Raw genomic sequence first — 10,533 nt, 5'->3', positions numbered from 1 at the left:
TTATTTCAGTGTTAGAATGAAAAAAGAAGGGGAAAAAGATTTAATAACCTGCAGCTATTCTGAACTTGTTTATATTGCTTAAATTCTATGATTTATGTATTGTTAGGTGGCTACTCCCATGAGGACAGAAAGAAATACATCCTGCATTATATAAAACTAAAATATGACATATAAATGTCATAAGCTGCAAGTGATTCCAAATCATTTTTACATTTCACCTGTAATCGTGCAGCATATTCAGAAGTAGGAAGACAAACAAAGCTTAGAAGTATCAATAAAACATCATAGCTAGGCATATCATGTGCGTAATTGGCAGGTAGGTAAAACAAATCCTAAACAAAGCAGTAATGCATATTTTAGTGTTTGGTGGAAGGGTTTAGGCAGGGACTCAACGCACAATCTGACAAGCATCAGGGAATTGCAGCAAAAATTGGCAAATCCCTTTTAGATTCAGAACTGGGAGAAATAAATGATGTAATTGGCAGAAAATGTCTTGGGTCTGAAGCTTTGTGTTCTGCAGAAGTTCTTCATTCACGTTGGCAAAAGAGTAAAATATATACACATACTGCAATAACTAAGAAATCACCCTAACTCTGGAACTCTACCATGTGCATGAGGCTCTTTGCCCTCAGGTCCAAGATGAGCCTTCCGAGATACCATACTGTAAAGACAACTACTCCTATATGTTTTAACCATTTTTGCCTGGTAGCTTAGTGGCAGCCCACTGCTTACGTTATTCAGTGCATCACTCTTATTGTAAATGCTCTATTGTCGCATTATTTTAAAGGGATTGACATGATCACACATGAGACATTTTATGTAGAGCTATGCACCCTTTTTTGTGCAGTAATATTTTCTTCTATTGAATTTGAAACATAGCATCCTGGTTTGCACCACAGGCACTGTGCATTCACCTGCTTCTGGCAGTTTTGAGGAAGCACCCCAGAGCTGAAAATGATCCAACTCTTGACGTGCTCCCGGTAGAAAAGAATGCTACTCTTCTGTCATTATTTTCTCTTTTCTTGTCAAGCTGTATGAAAATAGACGAATACCTTTCTTCTGATTGTAAAAAAAGGGAAAACAACAGAAAAGTTTGATGCACAGAGAGTTACAAGCTTCCAAACTTTAGACACTATATCACCCCACCCAAGAAATGAAATCCAAAACTTAGCAGGTATCACTGGGTAGTTTGGAGGAGTGTGCACATCAAATTTAATACTTTTAAATATCTTTTGTAATTAAAAAACATTCCTAATTAAATTTGAGCTATTGATAATTAAAATTAAGCCCTGCGACAGACTGGCGGCCTGTCCAGGGTGTACACTGCCTCTCACTCTAAGACAGCTGGGATAGGCTCCAGCGCCCCTCGTGACCCTGAAAAGAACAAGTGGAAGCGAATGGATGTTTGGATAAAATTAACGATGGATGAATAACATACTGAAGTTCTCCAGTTTTTGATTTTCTGAACCATTTTTTTGAAAGATAAAGCAAGATGGTAAATATTAATAATAATAATAATAATAATAATAGTAATACATAGCTATTTATACTGCACCAAAGGGCAGAAATTAACCCCTACATACATTTACATTAACTTTACATTACATGTTGCTTTGCCATCACCTTTTTTTCTACTTCAGGGAAGCTAATCTTCAACATGGATAAGGAAAAAAAAGGACTGAAATGGAATGAACTTTCTTTGTGCAAATTTAAAATTTAACTATTTTGTCTTGTCTCTATCCCCTAACCCCCAACCGACAGCTGTGCCTGCTTGAGCCTAGTTCTACTGGAGGTATATTCCTGTTAAAAGGATTTTCTTCCCACTGTCGCCAAGTGCAATATAAGGTGCCTTGAGGTGACTGGTATTGTGAGATATACCAACCTTTTATTTATTAGTCCTTTATTTATCGAGGTAAAAATCTCATTGAGATTCAAAATCTCATTTTCAAGAGAGACCCGGCATCATGGCAACAAAAGTCAAAAATATATGTACCAAATATAACATTTAAACAAATACAATATCCCGTACAAACATGTGAATATACAATAACAGATCAATTAAGAGTGACATTAAAAACAATCACACTGAGTAAAAGAGTTATTCTCTCATTCCTTTAAGGTGGACTTAAACTTCCCCAAGGTAACCAATTCTGATAATTTCGGTTCCATCTGCAGATTATTCCAGGAAACAGGGGCAGTGTATTTAAACATCCTTTTTTTAAATTCTGCTTTGATTAGGAAAAACTGAACTGAATATAATTAAATACAATATGGTCCGAATCAGTATTAAAGATCCAAACAAACAACCTACATCTTGCAAAAAAAAAAAAAAATCGTGTTTTGTGTTTGTGCATATCAGTTTTTGGAGTGACCTTGTGGAATGGCCCAGAAGAAGAAATTAAACAAAGTGAAAATACTGGACAATTTAAAAATAAATATGAGCAATACATATTTGATGGGTATTAAAATTAAAGATTTATAGTTTATTTTTGTCTGTTGATTCCCATTAGAAGTATATAGATGCACCATTGTATAGAATGAGAATATCGTTATGCTGGCAATATGAGAGAGTATTTGTCTGTAAGTACTGTATGTGTGTGTGTATATATATATATATGGTGTGTATATATATATATATATATGGTTACCAGTTTGATTAAGAATTTGTAGGCAACAGCACTGGATAATCCACGGCTTCTTCCTGCTCCCTTTGGAACACTTTTTGTTTTTGTTGTACCGACCATTTTGTTGGACATTTTTTATTTATGTTTTCCTTTTCCTGTGTTTGTTTTCTTGAAATTTTAATCATTTGAAATGAAATAAATAAAGAAAAAACATTGCATCTTGGGGGAAAAAAAATGATGCACTAATGCGCTAATTTGACTCATATTGACATGGCATTGTGCAAGTGCACCCTTTTCTGTTGACTTGGCTGAGTTGTCAAAATGCAGTTTTTACTTTACTGATTGTTATATGTGTGTGTAACCGTCTCTAACTTACAGATTTGGTGGGACAGAAGTAAAAATGTCACATCTCAAACTGGCAGTGTGATAGAACTAAAAGTAATTTATTAGAATTCCCCCGAGAGCCCAAGATTATTCATTTCAAGCAATCAGTTGCAGACCTGTTAGTGGCTGAATATATCACTTTTAATACTTGTAAGTTATCAGAATGACCATATTTTAAAATAATAGAGAGCAGCTCTGAACATATTTGTTACCTGTTACCTTTTTTTAAACAAATAAAACTTGCACTTCACAACACCTGGAGCAATTTGTTTATGATGCAACAAAAGGTTGCACGGTCTTATCTCCACATATCTCCAGAAAACCACAGAACCATGTGAAGAACTCTGGGGATCTATTCCGGACTTATAGAAGGCTATGAAGTGAGAAGAAAACAATACAATAAAAAGAAAAACTATACTAAAAAACTAGACAAAATGACAACTGATTTAACTAGCTTGCAAAAATGTATAATAAAAGTTAAATAAAAGTTTAGATGTCATCTCCAACTTTACATTAAAAAAAATCAAAGCTTTTATAGTTGCAAATTTTACCCATGCATGCTCACAGGGCAGACATTTCCATAGCAGTAACTGGAAATGATAAATAATAGGTCCAATGTCTCTTCCTGCAGGTATGCACTAAAAAGATAATTAGTTGACTGCAGGTAACGTGCAGCAATCCAAGTGGTGTTTTGCCCTTTTGACATAGATTCCTGTTGGGTTAGCTGGATTACACAGATGGATTACGTGGCAGAAACACACACGGACGCAGAATAGTTGGTGATGCAAGTTTTATATATACACAAGTAAGGGGGAATATTTACAAGGGAAAGGGGCTATATACAGTGATAAATAAAAATGTGCCAGCAGGAAAACACCGAGGCGATGAGATGGAGCCGAAGCATACAGGTAGGTAGCAGACGCACCGGAGCTACCTGACAACAGAGAACAAAACAGGGTTTATGGCATACCGTTGATAGCCGAACGTTAAACACAAGTGGACGGAGAGAGTTGGAGAGCTTACTTGACCACCCAAACCACAGCCGCTGCGGTGATCGCCGCCTGATGGTACGTAGCACTCCGTCGCGGATCCAGAATAGCCAACACAAAATCCTAGGTAGGCGGGCAGGCGATGGAACAGGCTAAGACAAAGAAAAGTAGGCGAAACGTGGATCCTTTAAAACATACAGCTCCACAGCGTAAAATCAACAGATGCAGCCTGTGCTAACTCGTTACCACTTGTGACAGCGATAATACTCCGACACCAGACGTCCGTGACTCTGCTCCCTAAAAGCGCTCACTGATGACGTCCGATGCGTCGCAGGTGTGTTGGAATGCCATCAAGCCCCGCCTCGCCTACCTATAACCAAAAGGAAAACAAAACCCAAACAACAACAGTACACCTACCCACCACCTCCTAACAGTATCCCCCCCTCAAGGAACGCCACCCGGCGGTCCTCCAGGCTTGTCAGGATGCCTCCTGTAAAAATCCACAATAAGCGCTGGGTCCACAATGAAGGCCCTCGAGACCCAAGAGCGCTCCTCCGGGCCATACCCCTCCCAGTCCACCAGAAACTGGAAACCTCGGCCACGACGGCGCACATCCAGCAGCCGCCGGACTGAATAGACAGGACCCCCGTCCACCACCCGGGCAGGCGGAGGAGGTTCCACGGGTGGGCACAGCGGGCTGTGAGAGAATGGCTGCAGTTGAGAAACATGGAACGTAGGATGAATCCTCATAGAAGCCGGTAGTTGCAGCCTCACAGAAACAGGATTGATGATGCGTTGGATGGTGAAAGGACCCAGGAAGCGAGGGGCAAGCTTCCTGGCCACGCACTTCAAAGGAACATTCGCAGAGGACAGCCAAACCTGTTGGCCCACGGTGTATGGAGGCGCAGGCGTTCTCCTCCGATCAGCAGCCCGGCGAGTCTGAGACACGGTCCGGAGCAGCGCCGCCTTGGTCCGGCACCAAATCCTCCGACTGCGACGTAGATGATCCCGCACGGCCGGAACCGCAATCTCCGCCTCCTGAGAAGGAAACAACGGCGGCTGATATCCCAGACAGACCTCAAACGGAGAAAACCCCGTAGCTGCCGAGGTGAGAGAGTTATAAGCATACTCAATCCAAGCAAGATGACCACTCCAGGAAGCGGGGTCAGAGGAGGCCACACAGCGCAAGGCGGACTCCAGCTGCTGATTGGCCCTTTCAGTCTGTCCATTAGACTGTGGGTGATAGCCCGAGGAAAGGCTCACCCCCACTCCCAACGCGGTACAAAAAGCCTTCCACACCCGAGAAACAAACTGAGGCCCCCGGTCCGACACAATGTCCAAAGGAAGTCCATGTAACCGAAAAACATGATCCACGAGCACGCGAGCAGTCTCCAGGGCAGAAGGAAGTTTAGACAGAGGGACAAAATGCGCCGCCTTGGAGAACCTGTCCACAATGGTGAGGATCACCGAGTGACCAGCGGAACGCGGCAACCCGGTAACAAAGTCAACCGCAATATGCGACCAAGGTCGACCAGGGACAGGCAGGGGATGCAGCAACCCGGGGGGGGGGCCAGGTGACGGCTCTTATTGCGCGCACAAGTGTCACAGGCCAGCACATACTCGCGGGCATCCCTCGCCAAAGTGGGCCACCAAAAGGAGCGCCGTAGCAGGGAAACCGTACGACGCACGCCAGGATGACAAGCAAAACGAGACGCGTGCGCCCAGTGCAAGACACGCACGCGCACAGCCGCCGGAACAAACAGTTTACCCTGCGGGCCCAAACCCGGGTCCGGATCCTGCCGCTGTGCCTGGCGCACCAAGCTCTCGATCTCCCATGTCACGGCCCCCACCACGCAAGACGAGGGGATGATCGGAACCACCCCCGTAGACTCAGACGCGGGGGAAAACTGACGGGACAAAGCGTCCGGCTTAACATTGCGAGAACCCGGGCGAAACGAGATCGTGAAATTGAACCGGTTAAAAAACAGCTGCCACCTGGCCTGCCTGGAGTTAAGCCGCTTCGCACTCCGAATATAAGAGAGGTTCCTATGGTCCGTCCAAACCACAAACGGCTGTTCCGCCCCCTCCAACCAGTGACGCCACTCCTCCAAAGCCAGCTTAACCGCCAGCAGCTCACGATTACCCACGTCATAGTTCCGCTCAGCCGGAGAAAACCGCCGCGAAAAAAAATGCGCACGGATGGAGACGGCCATCATCGGGCGAGCGCTGCGACAACACCGCCCCCGCACCCACATCAGAAGCATCCACCTCCACCACAAACTGTCTGGCACCATCCGGGTGGGCGAGAACGGGCGCGGAACAAAACAACTCCTTCAACCGAGCAAACGCCTGCTCGGCCTCAGGAGACCAACAGAAAACTCGAGCCGAGGACGTAAGCCGGGTGAGCGGAAGGGTGATCTGACTGAAGTTCTTAATAAATCGGCGATAAAAATTAGCAAACCCCAAAAACCTCTGCAGGTGTTTGCGCGAGGAAGGAGTCGGCCAATCAGCAATCGCCCTGATTTTGCCAGGATCCGGCCCCACCCGCCCCTTAGCAAAGACATAGCCCAGGAACGACACAGAATGAGCATGAAACTCGCACTTCTCCGCTTTCACAAAAAGTTTGTTTTCCAGGAGGCGCTGCAAAACGCTGCGCACCTGCTGAACATGGTCCTCAAACGACCGCGAAAAAACAAGGATGTCATCCAAATAAACGAACACACACCGATTCAAAAAGTCCCGAAGCACATCATTAATCAACGCCTGAAACACTGCCGGCGCATTCGTCAGACCAAAAGGCATTACCAAGTATTCGTAATGTCCACGGTGAGTGTTAAAGGCCGTCTTCCACTCATCTCCCTGGCGCATGCGCACCAGATGGTACGCATTGCGAAGGTCCAGCTTCGTAAAAATGGCCGCGTCCTGTAAAGGTTCAAAAGCAGACGAGATCAGGGGAAGAGGATATTTGTTCTTCACAGTAATGTCATTAAGACCCCGAAAATCAATGCAGGGTCGGAGAGATCCATCTTTCTTATCCACAAAGAAAAAACCCGCCGCCAACGGCGAAGATGATGGACGAATCAGGCCCGCCTCCAGTGACTCCGTAATATACCTCTCCATGGCTGCCTTCTCTGGACCAGAGAGGTTATACAGCCGGCTGGTGGGCAAAGGAGCTCCAGGTAACAGTTCAATGCCACAATCATAAGGGCGATGGGGGGGAAGCGAGAGCGCACAGCGTTTACTGAAAACCGCCGACAGATCATGATATTGTTCGGGTACAGACGAAAGATCCACCTCCTCGGGCGCCAGCTTAGACGAGCAGACAGGCGAAGGCGGACGAGCAGACTGTAAACAGTGAGACAAGCAGTGGCTACTCCAACTCTCAATGCGACGGGAGGACCAATTGATATGAGGATTATGACGCTCGAACCACGGATAACCTAAAACGATGGGAGACTCCGGGGAGGAAAAAACAAAAAAACGAAGAACCTCACGATGATTACCAGAAAGAATCAACGAAACCGGTTCAGTCTCATGAGTGACAGAGGGCAGTAACTGACCGGTGAGAGCCACAACAGAGACGGGAACCCGCAAGGGTATAGTCTTAATCCCGAGGCGCCTCGTGAGACCGCCGTCAATAAAATTCTGCTCAGCGCCAGAATCCAAAAGCGCGTTAGTAGAGAAAGCGCCAGACGCGGCATTCACGACAGCAGGAAGTTGCATGCGGGGAATTTGGGAAAGAGAGGAAGTGCCACCCACCAGTACCCCCACAGTTACTGGTGGGCACCGCCTTTTGACCGCAACGGGCAGGTGGACACAAAATGGCCCGACTGGCCACAATACAAACACAACCGTCCCTCAAACCGCCTCCGACGCTCCTCCAGCGTCAGCCGTGTACGACCCAACTGCATAGGCTCCTCAGCGGCGGACGCCGGAGGAGACCGTGCGCGGGCCGGGCCGGGAGGAGGAGGACGGAATATTGTGCGCACCGCGGCGCGCTCAGCACTTCCAGCACAGACCCGGCCACCCCTCTCCCTCTCACGCTCGCGAAGGCGATTATCGATACGAATAGCCAGATTAACTAGAGCCTCGAAACTCTCCGGTTCGTCACGAGTGGCGAGCTCATCCTTCATGCGATCGTCCAATCCAATGACGAAAGCCCCGCGCAACGCGTCCTCACCCCACCCCGTCTCCGCGGCTTTAACCCGGAAATCAATAGAAAACTCCGCCACCGACCGGCCCCCTTGGCGGAGCCCGTGCAGTTGCCGCGCGGCCTCATCCGAGCGCAGGGGGTGGTGAAAAACCGCCTTAAAATCCTGAACAAACTGCTCATACGTGACAGTCTCCACGGGATGCACAGCGAGATAAGCCTCGGCCCACTCCAAAGCACAATCACGAAGGGCACCGATAACATGAGAAATCTTAACAGCATCATTGGAAAACGCTTGGGGATAACGCTGAAAAAGCAAAGAAACCTGAATCAAAAAACCCCCGCAACGGCCCAACTCTCCCGTAAAAGGCACCAGAGCCGGGGGAGCGGGGTCACGAACAGAGCCCACACTCAGTGAGGCAGACGGTACGGGCGGGGGAGCAGGAACAACGGGAGCAGTAGGAGGAACTAGCCGAGCCAAAGTCTCTTGAATGGCCGACAGGGTCTCATTAACTCGGCCTGCCCATTGCTCGGACGAGACAAACTAGACAAAGACTCCTCGTGTTTCTGGAGTAAATCGCCGGACGCGGGACCTGTGTGTTCTGCCGAATCCATCAAAAATGGTCGGAGTATTCTGTTGGGTTAGCTGGATTACACAGATGGATTACGTGGCAGAAACACACACGGACGCAGAATAGTTGGTGATGCAAGTTTTATATATACACAAGTAAGGGGGAATATTTACAAGGGAAAGGGGCTATATACAGTGATAAATAAAAATGTGCCAGCAGGAAAACACCGAGGCGATGAGATGGAGCCGAAGCATACAGGTAGGTAGCAGACGCACCGGAGCTACCTGACAACAGAGAACAAAACAGGGTTTATGGCATACCGTTGATAGCCGAACGTTAAACACAAGTGGACGGAGAGAGTTGGAGAGCTTACTTGACCACCCAAACCACAGCCGCTGCGGTGATCGCCGCCTGATGGTACGTAGCACTCCGTCGCGGATCCAGAATAGCCAACACAAAATCCTAGGTAGGCGGGCAGGCGATGGAACAGGCTAAGACAAAGAAAAGTAGGCGAAACGTGGATCCTTTAAAACATACAGCTCCACAGCGTAAAATCAACAGATGCAGCCTGTGCTAACTCGTTACCACTTGTGACAGCGATAATACTCCGACACCAGACGTCCGTGACTCTGCTCCCTAAAAGCGCTCACTGATGACGTCCGATGCGTCGCAGGTGTGTTGGAATGCCATCAAGCCCCGCCTCGCCTACCTATAACCAAAAGGAAAACAAAACCCAAACAACAACAGTACACCTACCCACCACCTCCTAACAGATTCCCATGTCCATTTGAAATCAGAACCCCTACCGAGAAAAAACAAACAAACAAATCAACCAATAACAAACTGAAAAATAAAGAAAGTATTGTGCCTAACCAGAATGCTAAGCAATCTGCTTTTTTTGGAGACAAACATGGATTTTGAATTCTGCACCTAAACCATGGAATTTGTCATTTAAATGGAACATCTATGGAGGATTTGTCAGATCTTTGATGTTTCTGTGTCCTGTTCTCTTGTTGATGTTCAACAGGCAGTGACAAATCAGTGGCACCAGCTCCAAAACTATTTGCAGCCATCTTGTTCCCAGTCTTCTACCTGCTGTGTCAAAACAACAAGACTGGGAAAATACTAAAAATATGTTGACAAGGGCAGACTGCCCACACAGCCTCCAGACAAAAAATAAAGAAGGAAAAAACTTGTCTTCACATCTCACCAACCCCTTGCTGCCTAACCCCCCAACCCTTCCCCAAGTGCATTTAGAGCACTTGCTCCTTGTTAAAAGGATCCAACCCTGGACGGAGTGGGGGTGGTGATACCCCCTAATGAAGATGAATATTCAGCTGCTTTAGAAAGGCTCCTGGAAGGCTGCCCAGCCCGCACTCGCTGTTCCAGTCAAATTGGCAGCAAGGTGGGGGTGGAGGGAGGGGTCCAAATCACTGGGCTGAAGTGGGGAAGTTGGGTGTGAGGGGGGGGTCAGTGGAGATGACTAGGCTTGCAGACAAGCAGGGGAGACACGGTGCCTGTGTGCTCCTCTGGAAAATGAGCAGAAAGCAATTCATAAATAGCTTTTGCATACACATAGATGTGGACAGTGTCACATTAGTGAGGCAGCAAACTGTCAATCTGTTGTGAAGGCAAACAAGTACAGTATATTTTAGGTACATGTTACCTGTTCTTTCTCACACACACAGACCACTGAAAGAAGGTGCATTAGCTAATAATTTAGATTATTAGCTATGGAGGAGTATATAATCCAGGGTTATCAGTTTGAAATCTGTTTAAGGATTACGGGCCCAAATGTCACAAATCCAAGAAAA

General features: G+C 46.7%; 2 long non-coding RNA genes across 2 annotated transcripts; both read right to left on the bottom strand.

Annotated features, from left to right (window-relative positions):
• Positions 1–3,794: 3,794 nt before the first annotated feature.
• On the bottom strand, positions 3,795–4,633 carry LOC146718214 (uncharacterized). The gene is made up of 3 exons (XR_014921004.1): positions 4,244–4,633; positions 4,032–4,149; positions 3,795–3,942 (listed from the first exon to the last, which is right to left on the bottom strand). It is a non-coding gene; the product is annotated as an uncharacterized LOC146718214 (long non-coding RNA).
• A 4,225-nt stretch (positions 4,634–8,858) lies between these two features.
• On the bottom strand, positions 8,859–9,484 carry LOC146718213 (uncharacterized). Its single transcript, XR_014920938.1, has 3 exons — positions 9,305–9,484; positions 9,093–9,210; positions 8,859–9,003 (listed from the first exon to the last, which is right to left on the bottom strand). It is a non-coding gene; the product is annotated as an uncharacterized LOC146718213 (long non-coding RNA).
• Positions 9,485–10,533: the final 1,049 nt, after the last annotated feature.

This window comes from Copadichromis virginalis, linkage group LG1 (assembly GCF_057382275.1).
Source record: "Copadichromis virginalis isolate Kocher_CV1m ecotype Utaka linkage group LG1, C_Virginalis_male_GT1.1, whole genome shotgun sequence".
NCBI lineage: Eukaryota > Metazoa > Chordata > Actinopteri > Cichliformes > Cichlidae > Copadichromis > Copadichromis virginalis.
This window is presented reverse-complemented; position numbering and strand designations above follow the sequence as displayed.